The 27,002-nt window shown below is 31.8% G+C and overlaps 1 long non-coding RNA gene and 4 other non-coding genes across 5 annotated transcripts in view; 2 read left to right on the forward strand and 3 right to left on the reverse strand.

Annotated features, from left to right (window-relative positions):
* The window catches only part of LOC130447289 (uncharacterized), a 188,436-nt gene extending 162,870 nt beyond the window's left edge, over positions 1-25,566 (forward strand). Inside the window, exons 2-4 of the long non-coding RNA XR_008910233.1 lie at positions 23,787-23,857; positions 23,968-24,037; positions 25,424-25,566. This is a non-coding gene — a long non-coding RNA (uncharacterized LOC130447289). The remainder of the gene's footprint in view (positions 1-23,786; positions 23,858-23,967; positions 24,038-25,423) is intronic.
* Trnar-acg (transfer RNA arginine (anticodon ACG)) lies at positions 8,929-9,001 on the reverse strand. Its single transcript has one exon. It is a non-coding gene; the product is annotated as a tRNA-Arg (tRNA).
* Positions 9,500-9,572, forward strand: Trnak-cuu (transfer RNA lysine (anticodon CUU)). The gene has a single exon. It is a non-coding gene; the product is annotated as a tRNA-Lys (tRNA).
* On the reverse strand, positions 9,952-10,024 carry Trnak-cuu (transfer RNA lysine (anticodon CUU)). The gene has a single exon. It is a non-coding gene; the product is annotated as a tRNA-Lys (tRNA).
* Trnaa-agc (transfer RNA alanine (anticodon AGC)) lies at positions 10,223-10,295 on the reverse strand. The gene has a single exon. It is a non-coding gene; the product is annotated as a tRNA-Ala (tRNA).
* Positions 25,567-27,002: the final 1,436 nt, after the last annotated feature.

The following is a 27,002-nucleotide window of genomic DNA, read 5'->3' on the forward strand; positions in this document are numbered from 1 at the left end:
AACTGCTACTACGTCTTGCTTCAGCCATTATTCTTATCGCTTTTTATTGGAATCCACCAGACGAAAATTGTTTTATTAAAAATATCATTTCCCAAAACTGTACCTATTATACACATAAATCTATACCGTCAAAGAAACCAAATGAAAGTTACGTAAATATTAGTAGTTTTTTCTATTAAAAAAATCATCTAGAATTAATCTATTGGATCTAAATGTTGCCTGTGTATCATTTCGTGTATTATCAACTATCAATCTTTTGCTATTTTCCACTTCACCCCCTATACGTTTTATTTTATCTTTTGTACTGTTTCTATCGTCTTTATTAACTCCCTTGTTTTTTTATTCTGCTCTTGGTTCTTCTCGTTTTATTTTAATTATACATGCGACTAATAGTATTAAAAAACTTATAGAATGTTTTTTTGCCGAATAACGAAAACTAAACACGCCAAGTGATAAAAATAAATATTGTAGTCACGAAATTTCGGAATGTACGCGTGTATTTATATCTAATATCTTTCGTACCTACGGATTTTTTTATACATAGCGTAAAAATCAAATGGAATGGACATTCTTTAACGAGAATTGTTAATGACAGGTACAAAACACAATTTTTTAAATGGTAATTATAGATATTTATATAGTAGTAAACAAAAATTTTTATAGAGTAACTCATAATGATAAATTTATTTTTACTCGTACCTGATTCACGCCAATTTCTTATTCCTTTTCTTTCAACATCTTCTCTACACGCTTCTATCTTCTTATCCTCTTCAACAAGGATTTTTTTCACCCATCCTTTCTTCCTGTATATCCTTTTCGTTATGAAAACATAACCTATTTCAATTTGACCATACAGATCGCTCGTTTTTCTCCACCAATCCTCTGAAAATTCTTCTCAGTATCCTTCTCTCCCATATATTTATTTCGTTTCCTAACCTATTCCCGATTTCAAAGAATCTTGAATTTTTTTGTAAGTCTTTTTTATGACTTAGATCCTGTAGTGCCACGTATATTCTGCACGGTCTCTCGCTTACGAGACCGAGGCGAGGCGAAGGCCTTGCACATTCTCGTACTCGGCATATCTGTGTACAGCAGACATAAAAATTTTTTTTAGAATTCGATTGTTAGGTTAGTCTGTGATTTATAACTGACAAAATCATTATTACCGATACGATTTATATTAATAATACTACATTTAAAATAATGATAGAAAGGAATCAACGCTTTATACTTCTATTTTCTTTATCTTGATAGATGTTTATACAGTTATTTAATAGATTTTCGGTGTTTGTTACATATTATTATCCATAGTATCCATTTTACAAAACTTGAAAACTCAATCCCTTAACCGTGGTACTTGATATTTTTATGTATGGCTAATTTCTTTTTTACTTTGTTAAATTCTTTCGGTTAATAGATGATTCACGTATTTTGAAACTATAAAAATAAATTTGTTTATTACCATATTATTCAACATAATCTAACTTTCTTTTATTATAGATATTTAAGTTGTAAAATTCTATTCTAATAACTTTCGTGACTAGTTTTTATAGTGCTTTTACGATTGTTTGGATCTGCATAGAAATAGTCGAAGGTATCGCTAGAGCTTATCAGTCGTAAATTGGCTCTTTCTCTCTCAAAAGCTTACGTTCGTTTTATGTTTATATATTCCTGACTAAACTAAATTATTCGACTTTGTTATACCAGTACGTTTCAAAATATTATTCACGATAACGAGGTATAACTGAATGTGTAAAAAAAAACGAAACTTATCACTTGTAATTTATAATAATATTTATGTAACTTTTCCTCGTTTTTTTTTATTATTTTTACATGTACTTAACTTGGTTGTTGACTGACGAGTGCCAAGGCGGGCCTTAGAAACTGTATACACCCCTAAAGATGAAAAAAATAAGGTTTATAAAAGTACAAAGATTAAATTGGACAAGAAACATCATGAGAAGAATATCTAGAGAACTGGTAAGGATAACACCTTTATGACCAGACAGAGAGAGATCTGGTAAAACCAAATTGAAGATACCAGAATCCTAAAAATAGTAGACTAGAAAGCAAAATGCAAAGACAAAGCTAACACAAACGAAGTCAAAATTATAAAAAAAAGAACAAAGGGAATAATCTACTCCAATGAAGATTTGTAAGCGCCCAAAACGCGGTAATTTTTTTGAAGAGTGCCAAAAACAACGACTTCCTTACCTAGAGATTTCGTTCCATCCGGAAGCTCGAAGTTTCCTCCAGCTCGACTGGACTCAATAATAATTAATGTTTCTATGCAGATGAGCAATTTTGTAATTTCCAGAGTTCTTAAAAAAAATTAAGGTAGTTAATTGTCAGATTGTATCATGTCCAATTATTTTTTAACGTACAGTACAGTTTTGAGTTATAACTAAGTTTTTCCTTTATAGATACGATCATTTACTCTAAAACAGTTGATTAAATTTGAAATATGAATTAAAATGAATAGATAATTTATAAAAATAGATAAATATGTTTACCATTTGTGTGTCACTCGGTTTTGATGTTTGAATTAAATCAGTATACAATGCATTTAGCTGTTTTGGAGTTCAGCCAAAGTAAATGCTTAAATGTATGTTTGCGAATGTATTTGGCATGCATACAACAGAAAAAAAATATATTATACACTGCAATACATTAGTTTTAGTTTCGGATATTCAATCAAAGTTTTACTAAAATATTACGAACGTTTTTGGGGGTGATTGTATATAAAAATATCTCGAAAATAAAAACAAAACAATTCTACAAACAAAAATAAATTGATACAACGCAAGCAAGACAAACTTAAGTAGATAAAGTCATTATAATCGTGATGAGTCGCTGTTCAAAACAAAAAAGGTGGTAGTTGAAAATAATCGTGACTCGCCTGAATACATGATCCCATCGATTATATTTCAATTTGTACTGTTGGTAGTGTATAGCCTGTGGTCAAATCGCTGTCATACAGAGGCGTACACTATCGATAGAAATAATACTTTATATTAAATAAAAAGCAAACTATTTACAAATATCTTTCTTGTATCTAAATGCTGCAACAATGGTCGCTTGTACCTGGATGTAAAAACCAAAACAAAACTTCGTAAAAACAACCCTCGCACTACAAATCATTCTAGACCGTTTTTAAAAACCTTTATAGAAAATAAAACAAAATATAAAATCCTGCGACCTGTTTTTCAAATTAAGCTTTATCAAAAACTATAATAACAAGTCGACGACAAATGTCAAATGCCAAACTAGCGACTCTAAAGGACTCAAAACATTATATTTTCCAAGCGTAAACTTGCAAATATATGTATCAGATAACTGAACATCCCTTGCAGCTTAGAACTTACAGGAAACCAAAACAAAGTTACTTTAATTGGATACCAGATCACACCAATGGACAAGCTGATTACCCGAAAAAGAAAAGGTCTGAAACAATCGGAAAAATAATCCTGAAAGAGATTAAACAAAGATGAGCTGCGAATATTTATTGGTATGTTCAGTGAACTCTAATTTGGTAACTACTATCTGAAGAAGACTTTTTCTATGATTGCGAGGATGTCCATAGACAAAGGTTAGCAGACGTCTTCGGGAACTTTTTTGTACAACTCTCATATAACTTGATACTTGAAATAATTGAACGGAAAATAATTGTGATGATCGATTTTTGTGAATTAAAATTTTATACTTCAAGCTTATTCGAGTCGTCTGTTTGTGTCATAAAACGAGCTTGTTTAAAACTTAATAAAGATACCCGAAACTACCATATAACTTCGTGTACTTACTGTGAAATGGAGTTTACTTTTAGAACTTCTTGAAGTTTTGATTATTTTTCCGTAAGTGAAGTGGGTACAGTGTTCGGCCATAAAAATACATTTTTATTAATATGTAAAGAAACAACAGCTGGAGGTCTACATTTCATTCATTTTGTAATAGATATTTTTTAATATTTAGTGTAGTGTAGTGGATGATTTTCATTATTTTCATCGAATATAAAATAAATCGATTGGTGTATTAAGATATTCAAATATTGAGATTGTATGTATGAAATGGGAAAATTATACCAGGATTTTTTTTTTTCCAAACGTGGAGTATTTCCTCAATAGAATCCCGTCTCTATCAAAACTGCCATAAAACGCGACTCGAGCACCAAACAAAAGCAAAAAAAGGTCCAGTTCATAAAAATGGCGCATCACTATTATTTCTACCTTCCATCGTTGTATAGCGCATTTGATATTCGGAAAAAAATCTCCATTTCCATAACCTCGTAAGCATTCAATGGCGTAGTTTGTATAGCATTTTATTGCCCGGAAAGTTGCCGTTATATGGTTTCGCGTATTTATACGTACGAGTGAACCACAACCAGGACAACAGTCCCTGACCAACCGCCATTTTCAACATTTACATATTTCATAAAACTTCACCGGATTTTCCAACCCCATCGCCTCCATTGTCACCGATTGTGTTAGTCATGGAAATCGGGAATGTTATTTTTCATTCTTATTTATTATTATAATTAAACAAATATTCGATTCAATAGTACAGTAGTTTTTGAGTACCAAATGTGCAAGCATAAAACAGAATTTAGTAAAAACAAATATATCATTGAGTTTTCATAAAGTGACGTATCGTAGATTACCAAAGACAAATCCTAGAAACCCTACCATGACCCTTTGAACCTTCAAGTTCTTCATTTCTGAGAAAATTTTGCATCACGGAAACCACCGCTGTCCAAGCTTTTAGTTCTAATTCAATCATACAATTCCTATATTGAACATCTTTCATCGACTGATCCAAATAAACATATAAAATAGGATGTTTCCCTTCAGTCTTGTTGCTAGCAATTCTAAAGCTTGTTTAGAAAGATTTGAATCATCTAACTCATTTTGGGAAAACCATTTTGGCTTATTTGACATATCTGGTCCTGCAATCTCTTGTTCTAAGGTTTCAAATATATTTTTAGGCTCTGAAGAGGCACTTGGACCTTGAACGCAACTATAACTTTGATACTGTCATTTAGATAGACTTTTAATTAGTCTAGAACACAAATGGGAGCCTAAGACTTTTCATGTTTGTCCAAAAGCCTCCCAAAATAATCTGGATTGTTTAAGCGACTTTTTAGTTAGTATTTAAGATCCAGAACTATTTTCGAAAGAAATTGTTAACAAAGTAAAACGTGGAAGCTGGAAGTGCATCTACTTGAAGTTATATGACTCCCAATCATGAAAACTAGAATAGTAAAAGTTTGAAATTTCCTTAGAAAACACGTACACACCTGGACCACTTATTCGTTATGAGCCAAAAGCATATATATTTTACTTAACTGCTTGTTGTGTATTTCAACAGTTTATATGCATCATAATATAAAAAAACACTGGGAAAACCGCTCATAAAACTAAAACTTTTCCTAGAAAAATTAACTGGAAAATATATCTGCGAGAACCAAATAAATAGTAAATGTTTCGTTAAACTCGTGGAACACATTAACCTCTAGTTAACTTGAAATTTTAAAAGGGTCAATTAGAAAGTTTAATTTTCCAGTTTTATATTCTATAGATCTACATCCTGGTGAATAGTTTCGTAAGTTATAAACAACGGAATCCCTGGTATCATTTTTCCAAGTAAAATCTCTGTATAACATTTGAATTTCAATATGTTTTTGTAGTCTTGGAGTCCAGTTGCTACCTTTTGGAAAATACGTTTCCAGTTTCGTTCCCAGTCCAGATATTTCATTTCGTCACTTTGTGAGATTTTATTTCGTTCATTTTTACAAAAAAATTAAATACTTTCAGTCGGTAATACTCTCGATCCATCACGACTTGTACTTACCTTTTCATTTACCTGAAATATCCCCGTTCTAAGTTGGCGCATCCTCTTGAATATATTTTCTATCTAATTGAATTGACTTGGAATTTTTTTATATAAATTCTAATTTAAAACACAGTTATAAAATCTAATAAAACTTGCTACAAATTTTTCACAAGTGTACAACCGACAATTTCTATGAAAGATACGTAAATAATAAAACTCTCTCTCTTGAGAGAGAATATCTTGTAAAAGGTAATGATGAATATTTTGCTATTTAGTGGAACTTTCAACAAAGAAAATCTAGAATAATCCAACATAACAACAGATACATAATTAAATATCTCAGTCTGTTATATTCTAAATTCGAAATATCTTTTGAATAGTTGCTGTTTTGAAATTTGAATTAGTTTTAATAGAAATCAACTAGTTTATACAAGTATCTCCTAAAATCTAAATGTATATAGTAAATTCACATTTATCACAGAACCCTATAGAAAACCATTACCTTCCATATACAGTTAGATTAATAGCAAACAATATGGTCAAGGGTGGAGTAAATGGTCACCTTTATGGTATTAGTATTTACGAAAAAGCTTCTGTTACAGGCAGTTAATGACATACGGACAGGGTAGGCTCATCAACAATCTTTCGAAATGAATAAATAGTAAACCATCGAAAAACATTTAATTTAGATTCAAACAAAAGTTGTGAAAACAACTTAAAAAAATAGATGCGAGATCGAGTTAGCTAAAAAATATCAAAGAAACGGTTGAAAAAAAATGAAAATAAAGATAAAAAACAGATTATAACAAAAGTTATGAAGAAAAACTGTTAAAAAAGTTAGAAGATAACTAAAAACCGGAATAAATTAAGATTCAACAAAGGTACAAATCCAAAACACATCAAGGAAACGCTTAAATGAAGTTAGATGAAAGACAGAAACACCAAAGAAACAGCTGAAGAAAGTGACAACGATGCTGAGAAACAAAAATTATTTGGAAAAAAACAGTTGAAAACTCACTAGAAAACTGAAAAAGAGAAACAAGAGACATCCAAGGGAAAAGGCCAAGAAATAGCCAAGTTAAATGAAGTTAGGAAATAGATGAAAGACAGAAACACCAAAGAAGCAGTTAAAGAAAGTGACAACGATGTTGAAAAACAAAAATTATTGAAAAAAAACCAGTTGAAAAGTCAGGAAAAAATTGAAAAAGAGAAACTAACAAACATCCAAGGTAAAAGACCAAGAAACATCACAGAAAAAAGTTAAAGGAAGATAGGAGATAGATGAGAAACAGAATTAGCTTAGAAACATCAAAGAAACAGTAAAAGAAAGTGAAAATAGAGATGAAAAACAGATTAAAATAAAAGTTATGAGAAAAAAACTGTTAGAAAAGTTAAAAGATATTTGAAAACCAGAATCAATTAAGATTCAACAAAGGTACAAATCCAAAACACATCAAGGAAACGCTTAAATTGAAGTTAGGAGATAGATGAAAGACAAAAACACCAAAGAAACAGTTAAAAAACGTGACAACGATGTAGAAAAATAAAAATTATTGAAATAAAACCAGTTGAAAAGTCAGGAAAAAATTGAAAAAGAGAAACTAACAAACATCCAAGGTAAAAGACCAAAAAACATCACAGAAAAAAGTTAAAGGAAGATAGGAGATAGATGAGAAACAGAATTAGCTTAGAAACACCAAAGAAACAGTAAAAGAAAGTGAAAATAATGTTTAAAAACGGATTCGACTGGAAGTTATAGAGATAAAGTTGAAAGATAACTCGAAGATAGTATCAATTGAAAAATATTAAAGAACATCACTTTAAGAAAATTAAGCAATAGTAGAAAGACGAAGCAAGCTTAAAACATCAAAGAAGCAGTTGAAGAAAGTGAAAATAGAGATGAAAAACAGATTCAAACAAAAGTTATGAGAAAAAACTGTTAAACAAGTTAGAAGATAACTGAAATACAGAATCAATTAATATTCAACAAAACACATCAAGGAAACACTTAAATGAAGTTAGAAGATACATAAAAGACAGAGACACTAAAGAAAGTGACAACGATGTTGAAAAACAAAAATTATTTGAAAAAAAACTAGTTGAAAAGTCAGGAAAAAATTGAAAAAATGAAAAAGAGACATCCAAGGTAAAAGGCCAAGGAACAGTCAAGTTAAAGGAAGCTAAGAGATAGATGAGATATAGAATTAGCTTAGAAACACCAAAGAAACAATAAAAGAAAGCGAAAACAATCTTTAAAAACGAGAAAAACTATAAAAAAAGTTAGAAGATAACTAAAAACCAGAATCAATTAAGATTCAACAAAGGTACAAATTCAAAACACATCAAGGAAACGCTTATATTGAAGTTAGGAGATAGATGAAAGACAGAAACACCAAAGAAATAGTTAAAGAAAGTGGCAACGATATTGAAAAACAAAAATTATTTGAAAAAAAAAACAGTTGAAAACTCACTAGAAAACTGAAAAAGAGACATCCAAGGGAAAAGGCCAAGAAACAGTCAAGTTAAAGGAAGCTAGGAGATAGATGAGCTACAGAATTCTGAGAAACACGAAAGAAACAGTAAAAGAAAGTGAAAATAGCAACTGGAAGTTATAGGGATAAAGTTAATGATTATCCTTTTCATCGTATACTTTCCATTTATAATACATTGCAGAAATATCAAAATGGAGCAAAGAAAATAATATTGAAACGTCAATCCGATCGAATTTCATTTCTTAAAGACCGTCCCTGTTAATTTCACGATCCTATTTCGGAAATCCGCCCCTACTAGTGATTTATCGGCTGTTGAGGTGGAAGTATGCCTCTTTTAGGGGGTTTCTAGCAGTAAAATCGAATTACAGTGATTGTTCTATTATTTATGTTCGAAACATGGAGACAACAGCTACAGGAACATATGGTAACCAAAACGATGGTATTGGAAAACGTGGGATGATATATCATGATAACGAAATACTCAAAATGAAAATTATACCAAAAAGGAGCACTCAATATCGTTATAAACATTGACTTTTTTGTTTACTGTTTAGTTTTTTTTAGTTATAATCTTATGTATAAAAATATTCTAATCAATATTAAAAAGTTTCGATCCTGCCAGGATTCGAACCTGGAATCTTCTGATCCGTAGTCAGACGCGTTATCCGTTGCGCCACAGGACCTCATAAAATCATTCAGACATAGGTATACAAAACAACAATAATATAGAAAAAAATTTAAAATTCTTCTTATTTCCTAACCTTATTATATTTATATCTAGATTTCACTTATTGCAAATCGAATTTCTAGTTAATTGAGTTTTTTCAGAAAATATTTTTCAATATTACTCAAATTATCAAAGCTAGCTCAAAATCAAAACCTACCTCTATGAATAGTTGATTTATTTTTTTTGTTATCAACATGGAATCTATTTTTAAGTTACAAAATTAGATAGTTTCAAAATTAGATATTGCAAAAAAATCAAGACATAGGTCTGTCAAATGACAATCGCAATTTTTTTCTTTTCCCTTTTCGTATATTTTTTTGAGTTGAGTTTTTACGTGGATTCCCTTTTTTATCCTGGGTCTGTCATCTTATTTTTCGATCTTAATTTTTTCGGTTCAGCTCCTCTTCGGTTTTTCTTTTCTTTAAAAAAAGAGTCAATGAAGTGTTCCATACAAGCCCGGCTAGCTCAGTCGGTAGAGCATGAGACTCTTAATCTCAGGGTCGTGGGTTCGAGCCCCACGTTGGGCGGTAGTTTTTTTTGAATTTCATAACCCAACATAAATTTCCCATCTATATTATTTTTATATTTAAGTATAGACTTTTCATAAGTTATATATACATAGTTTTAAATGTTAGCCATTCCGAACATATCGGTACTCAATTCTTTCTATTTTCAAAAAAAATCTTCACAACTAAACTGAAATTATATTGAGAAGAGTTGACATCGAAATTGAAAACTTTTCCTACAACCCTCATATATGCCTTGATTTAATTAAATTTTGTTACAAAAGTTACAGGTGGAAATTTTGTAATATTTCGGTTAGGTTTAGATAGATCAAATTTTGAAAAATATTCCACTGGGACAAATATTAATTAGTTGTTTATTTTGTATATATAAAAGAATTACCGCCCAACGTGGGGCTCGAACCCACGACCCTGAGATTAAGAGTCTCATGCTCTACCGACTGAGCTAGCCGGGCTGGCATCTAGAGGCATCTACAACAAATACTGGAATAATATATATAATTTTGAAAAATCAGAAATAATTTTTGATTTCAAAGATTCTATAATGATAATTTCAGATAGAATAAAATCAGTATCCAAATGATTGCGAAGTAAAAAAAAATTGAAAAAAACTTTATAATCAATTGATTTTTTAAAAAATTAATAATAAATTTTGGAGGCGCCGGGCATCGATCCCGGTACCTCTCGCATGCTAAGCGAGCGCTCTACCATCTGAGCTACGCCCCCTATTAAAATAAAATATCGTATTTATTATTATTGTATTTCTTTTTTAAATACAAACTTTATTATTTAAATCAACTAAAAATATGATGAATCGCTTGAAGAAACATTATTTTCGAATAACCACGGTAATTTCTTCATGTCGTCGTATTAAGTTGAACTATAAAATTAGCATAAACCTTCCATCCCGGTAACCAGAAGCGGAATTTTAATCTGCCTTAGAGAATTAGAATTAGAAACGTGCATTGTTGAGACATATCGTATTAAAGTTGGGAAAGGTTTTAATGAGACAACGATGCATTATAATACTCCCCCGCTACGAGAAACTCGACACGAAACTTGTTTAAATCACGTACGGAGTGATAATCCACTAAATAAAGTTGCTACATTTATAATCATAAACAAATTTCAACATTTCCAAATAAGGCATAGACCGTTTCATCCGTAGGTAAGGTCATAGCGACGGTTTTTTGGGATAATTTTCATTGATTATCTTGATAAAGGAAAAACTATCAACGGCGTGTATAATGCGAACACATTGCAACGTTTGGGCGTTATTGCAATGGCCAAAATTAATGAATTAAAGTTTGAATTGATACTTCATCCATCTTATTCGCCAGATTTAGCTTTTTCAGATTATTTTCTATTCCCAGACTTGTTTATATCGACAGAGTTAATGTTTATTTTGAGTAGCTTGACGATTCGTATTATAAAAAACGGTATGGAACTTATTGAACATTCGTAAAAGTTTTAGTAGACAACAATGAAGACGTCTCTATGGACATATCATTTCATTAGGTGGATTATCACACCATCGATGAAACTATTAACATAAACAATAGAACAAAAGAACTTTGTGACGATATTCAGTGGCGGATGTCGATGTCTTTATAGAAAGGAAGTTGTAGAAATTGTGAAAACGGAATTTTATTGCAATTTTTATTAGGCGACTGCGTTTGTACATTAATGAACTATACAATGAGGCAAGAATACATAATTTATCGTTTTAATACTTCGATAAAACCCACGGAAATCTTCAAGAGAAGTACATGATAAATTTCAACTACTCTAAATGATAATAATTTGCAATCAAATTCTTCATTCTTCAATTTAATTTTCACTACAACTTTCTAGAAGAAGTTTAGATAAAAACCGTCTCTGTATAAATTTATTGAGATCATCTGTAAATCCGGTAAACTGTTTATATTACATCCAAGTTAATATGTTGTTCAACTAGTTCATGTAAACAAATTATTACGTAATTTATTGCAGGATATATACGTTGCTTGTAAGTGGGATGTTTACTTTAATAACCCTTGCTTTTATCGATAGCAGGTATGTTGCTTAGTTTGTTTTATTTTTTTTTTAAATTTCACGTGTTATTAGAGGATGTTAAACGTCATGATTTTTATGTGTTTTAATATATTTTCATTCAAAAACAATTTGTTCCAGTCACATCCAGCTTTTTTGTAACAGCTACATACATATTCTTTTTTACGTTTTTGTTTGGCGGTATAACGATTGCTTTTGACTAAGTTTGTCAGATCATCTAAATGATTGTTATATTTTTGTTTGAATCAAACAAAAAGCGTCATAATCAAGTCCAAACACACTGTTCAGTACCTAAACTCGTCATCGGTCAATAAATTAATCTTACCTTGTGCCGAACTACCAGCGCTAAAGCCTCTAAATCAAACAGAAAGTCAGGATTGTGTTTCTAGTCTGGAATTAGTTCTTAGTCAAAACAAGCTGAGCTTTTGGGGTCTAAACTAAACGACTGGAAATTACTTTTTTCTACGACCGTGCGTTTTAACCCACTTTTAGTTTCGAAAGTGTCACTTTCCCGCACTAGTTATGCAAATTTTGGCCTTATTAGATAGTTTTTTTACTTCTGAGATTATAACTATGTTACTACAGGTAAATAAATATTTACGAAATAGTCCATCAAACAAAATTTAAAACTTTTCTAGCTTTTTGTAGCATTTTTAATTTTTTGAAAATATCAAATAATACAGATATTTTTTATATAACTATGTACATTCTTACTAAAACGTCAAAGTTGTTCGAAACGTCTTGGAAGTGACCGAATAAGAACAATCTTCTTCTAAATTAAACCACATTAAACCGAATCCGATACAATAATATTAATGGATACATCCGACGAAGTACTTCCCGAAGCCATTTTGAAGGCTGCAAATAAAACTAATTCCGAGCTGTTACCTGACTTAAAACCCTTGCCTTCACCGTCATCGTCATCTTTATGTGACCTGCAACCGATGCCATCCTCATCGACGTCATCTACTTTCTAGTTAAAACCAAATAACTCCACTGGGCCGGCAATTCTTTGACACTAGTCTACAGAATACAACAAATTGTGTTTTCAATATTAATATTTATAATAATTAGTAGTTTTTAGTTAAAATTTTGTATATTATTATGTTTGTTGGAATAAAATAGTTTTTGAACAATGGGTCGTTGTATATACGGTCGTAGAAAAAATAATGTTTCTAACTAATGCGTAAAGTATCTTTCCGCACTTGACCGTTGCCTACAAACGTGTGCGGGAAAGTATCACTTTCCGCACTTGTTAGGAAAATAACTATTTTCTACGACGGTGCGTTTTAACCCACTTTTCCGCACGCATTTTAGTTTTGAAAATTATGCAAATTTTGACCTTATTAGATAGTTTTTTACTTCTGAGATTATAACTATTGTTACTACAGGTAAATAAATATTTACGAAATAGTCCATCAAATAAAATTTAAACCTTTTCTAGCTTTTTGTAGCATTTTTAATTTTTTGAAAACATAAAATAATACAGATAGTTTTTATATAACCATGTAATTGTTACTAAAACGTCAAAGCTGTTTAAAAAGTCTTGAAAGTGACCGAATAAGAACAATCTTCTTCTAAATTAAACCACATTAAACCGAATCCGATACAATAATATTAATGGATTCATCCGACGAAGAACTTCCCGAAGCCATTTTAAAGGGTGCAAATGAAACTAATTCCGAGCTGTTACCTGCCATATGACTTAAAACCGTTGCTGTCACCGTCATCTTTATGCGACCTGCAACCGATGCCATCCTCATCGATGTCATCTACCTTCCAGTTGAAACCAAATAATTCACTGGACCGGCAATTCATATTTCTTACTAGTCTACAGAATACAACAAATTGTGTTTTCAATATTAAGATTTATAATACTTAGTAGTTTATAGTTAAAGTTTTGTATATTATTATGTTTGTTGGAATAAAATAATTTTAGGAAAATGGGTTGGTTTACTTTTTGGTATATACGGTCGTAGAAAAAATAATGTTCCTAACTTATGCGTAAAGTGTCTTTCGGGGCAACTACAGTCTCGTGCGGGAAAGTATCACTTTCCACACTTGTTAGGAAAATAACTATTTCCTGGTACGGAAAGCAGATGATTTAGTCTTTCGTAATAATATTCCTATAGTGATTAATTTATTGAATTTTGATTATGATCCAAGTCATTGGCAATTGTTAATTGATTCCTCAAAAATTAGTTTGAAAGCAGTGCTGTTACACAACTGAAACAAATGTCCTTCAGTACTGGTTGTCCATGGTTATGATTTGAAAGAGACAAAAGTATGAAGTTTCTTCTTGAAAAAATTTAATACTGTTTGGAATATTTGTGGAGATTTTAAAGTCGTAACTCTGTCGCTTGGGCTACAGCTTGGTTACACAAAATATTAATGTTTCATTTGCGAATGGGACAGCAGGAATAGAAAAAGTCACTACACCTTGATCACCACTCCAGAACAGTGAACCTTGACCACATTCTTTCACCACCAATGCATATAAAGCTTGACCTAATGAAAATTTTTATAAAAGGCATCTTATACCTGAAAGAGATATTTCGTCAATTGAAGAAAAAATATTTATTGGTCCACAAATACGGAAACTAATGAAGGAAAGCTGAATTATCTGGAAAAATCGCTTGGAAATGTTGTCCAAAATTTCCTTGGAGACCATGAAGGGAAAATTTACAAAGACTCAATCAACTAGCTTGTAATTTCGTACTAACCTTTGGAACGTAAAATGTTTTTGATCATCTGGCAGATTACTTAGAAGGGATCTACCAGAAGCGAAAATTTACGAAAATCAAAGCTATTTATTATAAATTAAAAAATATTTTTTCATATTTAGTGATTTTTTAACATTTTATATAAATATATGTCTCGATGTCATAAAGAAACCTGATATTTTTTTCCATTTTTTGTCGACCATAGTCCAATCAAAATTTGGCATAAGTTTTCGCGCGACAAAAAAAATTTTATTAACCAGTATAATTAACTAAATATTTTTTAAATTATTCCTAAATGATGGTCATGTATTATCAAATATTATTAATAGAAAATCGGTCATGTGTTAAGAGAGAAGCCACCGGTCGATTTAGTTAATGCTTAATGAGCTGGTCGATGGTAGGACGATCAGATGACCATCGAGATAACTTTGACGGACCGTCCATACTTCACTGACAACAGAATTTAATTAGATCGATTAATTTGTGACATTTCTGCTGTCGTCAGTCATCTTCATCGATATGGAAATTAATACAACGTTTCTGCATTTTTGTGTCCCCAAATTGTATTACTGTCTCTTCGTGTAATATAATTGCTGTTATTTTTCATTTTTGACTCGTCAAAATCAGAACAAACAAAAAGTATCTGAGATTCAGACATAAAATATTTACTCAGCTTTCGAAAATTCAAGAGACCCGCGAACTTTTATTTAAAATCCATTGTTACCTTGTTTGCGATATAAATTCATAGGCACCTCGTAGTTGATTTTGACATGTACTTGTCAAGTGGTCTATTTCCGGCAAATCTACCTGCAAATATTGTTATACTTGACTTTGGAACACCCTGTTGGTCAATCTATGAGAAACGAAGGATGTTAAGTAAGCTCTATAAATAAAATCAAAAATTTTTGCCGACGAAATAATTTTCACAATTCGGCACTCGTTGACAACAAAAGATCGAAATGGGAAATAATATTTACAAAACACCACAAATCAACTTTTTTTGACTTTAGATTTATCCGACACAATGCGTTCGGCGTCCTTTATTATGGTTTCCTTAGACACCTTTGTTCAGGTGACAATGCGGGAGCGGCCTTTTCACAAAAACTTCTTCAAAGATAGTTGATATTTCTACCGATCGACACCTAGAATAACACGTGACTTGACGAAAAAAAAAACAGTCCCGCACATTAACTAAAAACAATAACGAAAAACCTTGTATATCTAATTACAAAAAACAAGTAAACGATCCCCAATTTAGTTGTGGGATAAAAAATGATTCAACTATTTAGGGAAGTTTTTTTCAAGTGTGAAAAATCTTGTAACAAACCATCGTCATGAGACTAAACATAGGGTAGACCAGATTGATACGGTATTTGACTCGTAACATCTGTTTCGAGTCATTAGTAACTAATTTTTTTTCGGGTTTCCTTTCCAAAAAAAAAAAACGGTGTAAAGAAAATCCGGGATATTGAAAACGTCTTTAAATAGTTGTGTGAACTTACTATTCTATTCATCATAATTTTTGATTAAATAAATAATTTATGAAATCATCCCTTGAAGCCATCTCAGTTATTGGAGCTCATAAACTGTATGACAAGCTGTAAAAAAAGAAATCAATTCCGATGAAAAGTACATGTTTGTTTTCATATACAAAATTTAAGACATCTTAGAGCTACTTAAATGGATTCTGTGGTTCGAATATCTTAGAAAATCATCGCACTCGTATGACAACGTTCACTATTAGAAACGTCAAACGTCAAACTTCAAAAGTTGTCAATGTCAGCTTTGACATATGCACATCAGTATCGCCGTTTCTTAGAACTTGAGCGTCAAACCTCGTATGCAGACGGTATATTCTTTTAGTATGTCGTAGACAAAAGAATTTTTCTATTTCCAAAAAAAAAGAAAGCCTCCGGAGACAAATATTTACCTATACGTATAAAGCTGCAAGCTGGCATACAACCAAATCAGCAAATAAGACTTGCTCTAGGCTTGAAGATGCGTCCCATTCAGATGTATATCAAGTATTATGCAGTGAGAATCTAATTTCGTATCGAATGTACCAGTGGCGGTACAAAAATTCAAACACGTAACTTTTAAAAAGACAAATTTTCATTGTAAATTGATGTAGTTCCAGTTTATTTATTTTCGATTAAAGAAAGAGTAATAAAATAATGAGGTATTCGTAATTCATAGGCGTATCACTTATTTTTTATCTATACATCGAATATATAAAAAATAGACTATAAGTTTTGTAATAATCTATTTTTTGTCATCCTATTTCAAACGATGACGATACGGTAATGTCGTATAGTCGTAAGCTTTTTGTCCCTTCGCTCCTTGAATGAACTAGAAAATAAATGTAAATCCCTTACAAATGTCGTATAAGGAACCCGTTTCATTGTCACCGAAAGTACTGGTACAATGCTTGTAAACATGTCGCTTTCGTTTAGATTCCCTAGAAACGATCGCTAAATTAAACAATCATAAACGAATAACACGTAACACGAATTTAGATAATTCATCTGGAATGATACGGGACGGAACCCGAAGAGATCTTCGGTAGGCAAAAAGATTTACGTCGTTAATTCTTATTTTAAACGTATATAGTCGATGAAATCATGGCCACCGAGTTTTACGCTTTGGTGAACAAATAATTTTTAGAGAATACCGCAACGGGACAGATGTTTGATGACATTTTCGAACGATGAGAGAAGAAAAAAAATCAAAAAGAATAAACGCGTTTATTTACAGAAGACATGTGCAACCGTTTGAAATATATGTTGCCGTTGAAACGGACGTTAATAGATCTAAAATAAATTACCAAAACCATGTAAATACGTAGATAAATTATGGAGATGTTATTTTCTAAATTCTTTTAGTTTAAAATCACGTTCTAAATTCAGAAAAAACGATTCTCAAATTTAAATAACACAATCATTCTCATAATGTTAATAACACTGTCTGACGCGCGTTTCGATAACCAAGTTATCGTCTTCAGAGACTAAAGGTAAATTGGAACCTGTTTTATATCGAATTTTTCTACTAATAAACCTTCTCTCCCACGAAAATTGAGTCCAACGGGCCCTTTACATTATAATATTTATGTTCCTTCAACCGAACATGAACGGATCTCTTAGTTTGTCCAATATATTTCCCATCACACACCTCCAATTGTGAGTGATAGTTTAGGTTAAAAATTCTTAAATTATAAGAGACGAAACGATGATTCAATTATTATTTCATTTATTTCTTTTCGATTAGATTTTTTCATAACAGAACAAACCGTACAAAATCATTTTTAAAGACGCACTAATTCCATCGTATAAAAAAAATTAGTAGTCTCGTAAACCCTCGTATTCGACTTGACATGTGACAATGCCACTCAAAGACCCATTCCATCAATGTCGTTTCGTCGTACCTTCAAATCCGCGTGTTAGTTTCTTTTCGATTTTTCGAAGGGCCTCCACACACACAAGCGATGAATGATTAATGATTTGAATTGAAAAAGGTTTGCGAAAGAATGCGATGTTTATAAAGCTCTACCAGTTGCACGTATCCCTTCGGGAACCAAGAATTTTAATAGAATTTTAAAAAATATATCATTTTTTTACTGTATGACAGTCTGGAGAAAAAAAATTCTTACGGAATAACTTCCTTATTGAATTTCAAATGCTTCAATGATTTCGTTTAAATTTGAAAACAATTTTTCGGTATATCATTATAGAAATTTTCTTCTTTAAAAAATAAATATATCAAATTGAATCTTTCCCTTAAAGACAGGGTTGTGTATAAATTATTGAATGAATGAATAAATTTTTGTGAATATTTGGCTTCTGGAAAGTCTTTTTGAAGTCAATAATCACCTGGAAAATGTTCCGATGAAACCTCTTGCTTTAGTTATAACTTATAGCCCCCAAATTTGCCACAATGAAAGGTAAAACCCAAAAGTTTATCATTCTTTTCGATAGATTCAAATGACAAATCAAATCACTTTATTTCAATAAATGCGATTTTTTTTGAAGTTCAGTATCTTCAGATACCTAATCGTGATGACTTAGAACATGTTTCGGAGTGGAATCTGGAATCTTTCTGTTCGATTTGGAGACTTTGGCATAGGTCTTAAGACCTACATGAAACCTAATAGCAGCCTAACATAGGAGTAAGTTGAAATTTTAATAATAAGAATCTTCAAGCTCTTAAAAATAATGTTTAACCGCCGACATCTTGTCTCTTCATTGCTGGAACAACTTCGACCACCAAGAATGGGAACGTAAAATAATCCGAGAGGGCTAAATCCGGCGAATAGGGTGTGTATAAAGGAGCTATTTAAACTTTTAATTCATTTTCCTTTTCCAAGATAATCACTGAAAATTATTCCACGCGTATTTCAAAAAATCCTGCCGATGGAACTTTGGCGGTTATCCCTTTTTAGCCCATTGTTTTGATTGTTATTTTGTTTCTGGTGTGAAGTGATGGATCCACGTTTCATCCATGGATATGAAAATGCTTTATTTTTGTGAAAAAATCTTCACGACGCAGCTTTGTCATATCTTCTAGTTCGCTTGAACGTCCAGTACCGCTTTGTGGATTTTCGTCAATATTTCTGGAGTGGTCACTTCGTAATATCATCCAACATAGAATCTAGTTCATCTTTTGTATCGGTTGAGCAAAGACTGTTCACAAATTCACTGAAAACGTACACTATTTAATGGCTGTCAAACAAATACTAAACAACGCGGCGTCTCCAAACTTAAACAGATTGTGGTATTTTTCAAGCAACTACCGCCACCTCTAGGTGAGTCTAGGTACTTCTGGGACTCTCCTCGTACAGTCTAAATGAAAATTGTCGAAAAAAGAGACGTATATTAAATCAGATGGAAATATGTAGCTGTCACCAACAAACTGGATGTCATTGAAATGAAAAAAAGGACATTAACAAAAGCCCAACAAAAAATCTTTTTGTTCGGCCGTGTAATTATTTGAAAGTCACTTATCGTATATAAGCTTAACATTTTGGTATCGATTTTTCTCTTAACCCAGAATCTTGTTGCTTTTTAATTACTTAATTTTTTTGTTTTATTTGTTCACTTTCATTGAATGATAGTCAGTAGTTGCTGGAGATTATCTCGCAATTTAAATTTCAAAATTTCAGGTAATTTGTTTTGTTCTAAATAAAAACGTAGATAAGACATTAAACAATGCTTTCAAATTAACAATGTTGCCATTTATTATATATTCAAGACAATGTAAAAACAATGTTATATAACTTAAATCATCTTTTCATAATTTTTAACGTTTCTTTGTATATGTAAGATTTTTGAAATTATCGTATACCCTTTTTGGTTGACTGAATTAATTCCAAATGTCTCTTCGCAATCAGCTTAAAACTTTCCATTTCCTCATCCATTTGAGACAGAACAATTTCCAAACAAGAGATACTGAAACTTTGAGGGGAGAAAATCATATCCTGTAAACTAAACAAAAGAAATATTCTTGAAGTTCTCTCGTAGACGGTTGTAAGATTTGCATGTGAAATGTAAAGGGTGTAAACTTCGACAAAGATATTTTAGTCTAGTCAAATTTATCGATATACTATAAATAAAATCTTAATTTAATTAATCTTAAATCCACTTGGAACCTGTCCCAATAAAAAATACGGTTTCCCGTTAAGGGCTAAAAATCTCGAATCGCGTCCCATCTCACAAGAAAAATACCCCTAGTAGATTGATAAATACGTACAAATTAACGTCAATTAACTTGGATTAGGGAGTCTGGCCTTTTTCGGAAACTATCGACAGGTCAAGATAGATGAGAAGGATTTTCATCCATCAAATGGACAGGACATTTTCTACGATTTTATGTCAGGCACGTAATTCGATTTACTCTAAGAGTTTACAACGCGGCAAGGCGTAAGGTGAGTTTACTATCAGTAGCGGGGTTTTTTACCTACAAAATAAATATCTTTATATAAATCTTTTGTCCTTTGTACCACAAAACAAAATTTTTTATTCATCTCCATTCAACAAATGTATTGCGGACCGAATAAATCAAAAGGGTTCGTTCTAGGCACCATTTCCCCTTAAATTGTGTTAGGTAGCTATACTAAAAACTTCTTGTATGGACCTGCAGCAATTAATTTCTTCGTCCCATACCGTTGTCAACGAAGGACACTCTTGACCCCCGCAGGGTTAAATCCTTAGTTAGGTTAGGGTACATGATAAGTCCGCATTTAATTATAAATTTAACACGTATAAAACCAAATAATTTCCGCGGGGACGGTTCTATACGATAGATACAATGTGATTCATTTAGATTTTATTAATAAAAGTCGTCTTTATTTACTGTATCAGTATTGAACCCGAACCGGCTAAAAATTATTTTTTCTTTTATCAACTACGAATAACCTTAAAATAAATTGCAATAAACAACGGAAAAACTCCCGAGAACGGTCATTGTTCAACTCCCTTTTCATCGGAGATTATCCCTAGATTTGTTGGAAACATCGGAAATCTTTTAGGAACCATTATATTAACGAATATTGCGGTTGAGAATTTTTTATAGTCCATTCGTTTAGTGGGAAAAATAAATTAACAATTCACTACAAAATCAATAAAAGTTCCAGAAAAAAACGCTGGATTAAAATATATCTTTGCCTTGGAAATCGTTCCATGACTAAACCGAAAATTTCCATGGGGATTTCATTGAATTTTCTTAAGAAACATGAGGAAACTTCCAATTGAAGCTACAATTCATATTGCCACTGAAAGTGAATGGACCATATTAGATTATTTAAAATAACAAACGGCGCGTTTCAATTTACACATACATTAATTAACTTAACAACGAATAATTAATGAAGTTCCACTTATTTCTATAATTAAATTTAATTAAATCGATCAACAAAGTATTTAAAATACGGTTGTTTCGAAATATGAAAGGTAGGTGTGTGCATATGACTGAATTTGGAAATTTTTTGGATTATCTAACAAACAACAATTGAAATTAACAAGCTACATTACCGATACATCGAAACACAATGTTTTTCCATTCAACAATTCATTAGTTGGAAAAAACTTGTTTGTATATCTACTAATCATACTGTGATTTATAAGATTGGTAAAACTAAAGAAAATTATAACTTAATGCATATCGTGACGGATACTAGGGAAGCTAATTTTCCAGACTATTTCTTATCGAGTGCAGTATATATATATTATTATTATGAAATTGTAGAGACTGCATTCAAGTTGCATGTGTATGTTTTGGTTCTTTTTCAAGTATTATTTTATCTACATAGCGTATTTTTTTCACTTTCGCGTGCAACTGATTTAAAAACTTCATCAATTAAAGAAGTTCAAAACGAGTTGTTTATGAAAGCGGTCACGAACGAGATTTTCCGGAAAACTTTTTTCATACAATTCTTCCGGCTTAAATAATTAAATACGAAATTATACCTTTTCTTGTTATTACATTTTTGGTAATTATTTTTGTTTCCGTAAAAGTTCGCTAATTCTTTTTCTAAAAAAATAGTTTTTCTTTACGAAATTTTTCCTCAACTGCTTTTCCCTTTTAGGTATTTACTTAATCCTAAGATTTTTCCTATATTATTTTTAATCCTTTCCAATATCGTTGTATTATTGTTGTTTATACAACAATTTATTTTTCATAAAGGATACGTCGTTGCTCGTCAAACGTTTAGGAGAAGAAAATCCAGACGTTCCTGAAATAATGACTTCCGCCGCTCTGTATCTTTGAGAGTCTATACACCTTTTCAATTCCCATAATTTTGTTGGTATACGAATGTAAATATATACGCTAGAAATATCAGCAACCGCAAATTTCATTTTCTAGTTTTTTCTTTGGTATCTTTTCCGTAGAAAATAAAACTGGGGTTGTTTCGCAACGTATCTTCCACTATTAAACTTTTGTTAAATGTACGACGTTTTTAATTTTTTTGGTAACCATTACTCGTTGGTTATTATTTAGACAATACGAGTGCAATAATTAAACCCTCGAATCTGCGGCTGTTGGTGAACCTACGATTCAACACGCATACCAACCTCTCTTATGTGTTTGGAGTATTTGGGATAATTACCATCGGACATCGCAGCTCGTTAGTAATTATGCGAAACATGTCCCGGAATGCCGTATCGTCAAACATATGCCTTTCTCCTCCACGTAACTGCATTTCGTGAATTATACACAACAAAAGTTATTAATTTTAAATTACACCCCAACTTTATTCATATTCTTTCATGTACGATAATTTTTTTTTCTTTATTATTCATACATTATTAAATTGAATATGGTCTTAGCGTAACAAGTATCGAATAACATGGTTTAGTTTCCGAATACTCGGCATAATTCAGGATTTCCCCAGTTCAAAGCATTCGAAAGTTCTCACACTTCCTATATGACGTGATCTCGACGGAGACTCGAATATCAAAAAGCGCCGTTCTCACAAAGACTTTTTGCCTGTTCACTATATTAAAATGTCTACATATCACCGAGACTACGTATAAAAGATATAAAGGAGATTTCTTATTTATCATATGGATGACAGAAAAATTTATGAGAGCTTCCCTTATATTTTTCCTATTTACTCATCGTATACATTGTCAAATTTCACAAAAATATTTATTTATTTACCCTAGTGGAAAATTCGTAGACTAGCATTAGATATAATATTTTTCGAGTTTGTCTTTAGCCTCAAAATAGGCTGCAGTTTCGACAACAACCTCGGTTCAGTGAGCCCAGAAAACAGAAAAAATTTTACCGAATATACCGAGTGAATCTTCAAACATTGATTCCATAAGGCGCTTTGGAGTCGATTCTTCACGTTCAGAGCACTAAGTCGTTGTTAAATTTGAACACAGCTTTTGCATTCCCGAATAATTATTCTCGATACAACCGATATCACAGAACACAGAAAATTTAAATAAATTTTGTTAGCATTTTATTCCTATTTAAAAAAAAAAGTGCAACACTGTCCGTTTATTCCGTTTCGAAACTTTTACAAATCTCTACTCACATTTCTTTATTTAAAACTCTAGAGAAACGCCAACATCACTAACAGTCCTACTAACTATTCACACTTGGGTCTTTTGAAGTGACCCGTTTTGAAATTGCGTCTTTTTCATACTTTTCTCAACGTGTATTTATGAACGTTGAAGCGTCTTTGCGAACTATTTGCACGCTTTGAAAGGTGGCATTATTCGAATCATATTCAAAGTGCGAGGTAAATTAAAATACGTACTCTATGATTTTTTATTCCATGTTACTCTAAACATCTTCCAACAATTATGGTTAAACTACAATCATTCGAATCGTATATTGAACAAGTCGTGAATCTGATAAATTTTTTTATTGTTTGTATGTGTTTTTGAATGATAGTGTAGCTATTTATATTCATCTAATTGACGTTCTTTTTATGTTACAGATTGGCGTTTCGACACGAATAAGTCAGTCACCTACAGAGAAAGCGGAAATTTAACCAAAACTAAGACCTAAGTAAGTAAAATTTATCTAATTCTAATAACTTTATATTTTTGATAATATTAAAAATTCTTTTACTATAAATTTTCTTTTTGATCTCAATTAATCTCTATTTTCTTTTACAGGTTCCGGATTTTGGTATTTTTGACGACTTATAGTCACCTATAAAGAAATAAGATCTCGGATTGTACCCAAGTAAGTAAATTATATTTCTATTTTTGACAAAACATACTGCGGTTTAAAAATTGATTTTTTCTGAATCTACATTCACGTTGGATACGGTCAGTCCATTTAGCGTATCATCCGCCTCAGGAGATTATCAAGAAAGAGTCTCACCCCGAGAAGTAACGCGACCGTTTCCTGATATTTTATTCAACGGGTTCACAGGTTTGCATTTACCGCTTCTTGCCGTTGAAAATAAAACGTTAGAGGTGGATACTTGAATTTTGAAAAATAAATACCGTTTCCAATATTATTAACTTATCGTTTTCTCTTGATTTAGTTCTCACTCTTGATTTTCATTTGTCGTTATCTGTAAATTAACTTTGAGATTTAAAATAAAATATAAGGAATCGTTTCTACTACTATTACTACTACAAGCTGATACAGTGTTCCATCTCTAGTAACAACCAGTGAACAACAAGATTCCATTTACGCGGTGGCTGATCCCCAATGGAGAAGAGCCTGTCTCAATTCTCTCTCTTTCTCTAGTCGCTCAAAAGGAGTTGGTCGTATAGTCGGTCGTAGGGCATTCACTAAATGCAACGACTATGGAGACCATCTGTCAACTATGGTCTGTCGGAATTGGCCGGAAAGTTTGATACAGACACATTATCGATATGCTGTTTCCGGTGTCCGGAAAAGAAACTTTGATTAACGGCCGATTTCAGGCGGCTCGGAACGTGAAAATATTCAATCGTGAATCTTCTTAGTCTTCAACATAGTACGGTAGTGGTACTATATAGATTAGGATTGCTATACAGGGTGTAGACCTCCTCAATTTAATCAGAGTGGAAGATGGGGCATTTCTCGGATCCGAAATAAACAGGATGAGATGGAAATTTGTTCTCCAACGCTGGAGTTTGGTGAACTTCTAGCTGTGAAGTATGCGGGGAATAGTATGAACAAACTAGGTTTATCGGAGTTGTTTTATGAGGGTTATATTACCCACTAGAGTTTTTTCTGTGTTTAGTAGTATTGTAGCGATTCCTGTGAGCATTATTTGTATGATAGGTCTTTCAGATTGGTAATTTGATTTTAGGAAGTAGTTGTGGTAGTCAGTGTATAGATGATACGCACAGGGAAAATTGTAAAACCTCGAAAGGAGGTGCAAGCGTCTTATAGGAGGGATTATTTATAATGTAATGGCATCTCTGTTGCGTTCGGCGATCGCAGTTGAATGTGTATTTTGAGCCATTCGCTATATTTGGTAAAGATTTATGCATTGGGTGTTCAGTCTGGTGGCAACAATTGTTGCTCAATCAATATATGGGGTGAAAAACCTCATCTTCGTTCCCTTTATCCCCATTTCACTCATATTTTCCCTTCTATATTTATCTAATTTCATTTTTTCTTTTTCAGATGGCAGAGAGCAACGAAATGGCAATTGAACCCTCAATGAATGGACAACTGTGACAGTGATATATTATATATAATATTTATCAGTTTTATATGTTATATGTATATTTTGTTTTATAGTGTTATAGATGATAATTCAATAAAAATGATAATCACTACTTATTGTTTCATTTTCCTAAATTCGCTCCTCCTGATATTTCAGTTAACCTCCTCGCTTCTGTTATCCTGATATAAAATCGGCATTTTTGGTCAAATTTTGTCGATTTGTAGTTAAAAGATTTAAAAATTTCCGTTGTTCCTAATATTTCTGTATACCTCCCCGCTCTTCTCTTATCCTGATACGAAATTGGAATTTTTGTTCAAATTTTGTCGATTTTCTAGTTGAGATTTTAAAATTTTAGCGGCTCCTGATATTTCCTTACATCTCCTCGCTCTTCTGTTATCCTAATACAAAATCGGATTCCAGTTGAATTTGATAAAATCTTATTTTATCTACAAATCGACAAAATTTGACCAAAAACGCCGATTTTATATCAGGTTAACAGAAGAGCGAGGAGATGTACGGAAATACCAGGAGCTGCTAAAATTTTAAAATCTTTCGACTATAAATCGACAAAATTTGACGAAAAAAAATTTCTGGTTTCGTATCAGGATAACAGAAGAGTGAGGAGGTGTACGGAAATATTTGGAGCAACTGAAATTTTTAAATCTTTTAACTACAAATCGACAAAATTTAACCAAAAATTCCATTTTTGTATCAGGATAACAGAAAAGCGAGGAGGTGTATGGAAATATCAGGAGCAACGAATTTCACACCGTACACCGCCTCAATTTTCTATTATTCTGATGCGAAATATGATTTCTTCTAAATGAATGACTGGAAGGAAACACAGATTATTTTCACGGATTTTATTGAATAATTTTTTTTAAATGAAAAATACACATACAATTTATAACAGCAAGATTGTTATACAGAGATATACATATATATATATATATATATATATATACAGAGTACCGAACGAAAAGTTGACCAATTCTTGGTTTTTTCAAAAATCTTCCTCATACGTTCCTATTTCCCCTTCCAACTTTGTTGAAAGATATTAAATGTTTAAAAAATATATATAGTGGAAAAGGACAAGATTTTGTTTGGTACCTAGTGAATACATAAAAATTCCTTAAGAAATATCACATATCATAATAAAAATATTATTAATCGCATCATTTCCGGTCCGGAATCGGTCCAGGATATGTTGTTGCTGAAAAAAATAGAAAAAAATATTAGTAAAGGGACAAGTTTTGTTTCTGTACATTTTCAATTGAGAGAATAAAATTTTTAGTGCGATTACGCATAAGTATTAAATAAAATACCCCGCTCTAAACTTATAGAAATACGATTTCTGCAAATTTATCTACCCCTAAGGGTCCGAAAGTACCCTGGAATGAGAGGAATTAGTTTCTGCTAATTTCTTTCAAACTTGACATAAAGATAATGTGAAGAAAGCTGTTTAAAAGTCTTGAAAGGCACGGAGCTCCACAATATACTATCGAAAATAACCTAAGAAGTAAATCATCCAAAGTT

The sequence above is a fragment of the Diorhabda sublineata genome, chromosome 8 (genome assembly GCF_026230105.1).
Source record: "Diorhabda sublineata isolate icDioSubl1.1 chromosome 8, icDioSubl1.1, whole genome shotgun sequence".
Classification (NCBI taxonomy): domain Eukaryota; kingdom Metazoa; phylum Arthropoda; class Insecta; order Coleoptera; family Chrysomelidae; genus Diorhabda; species Diorhabda sublineata.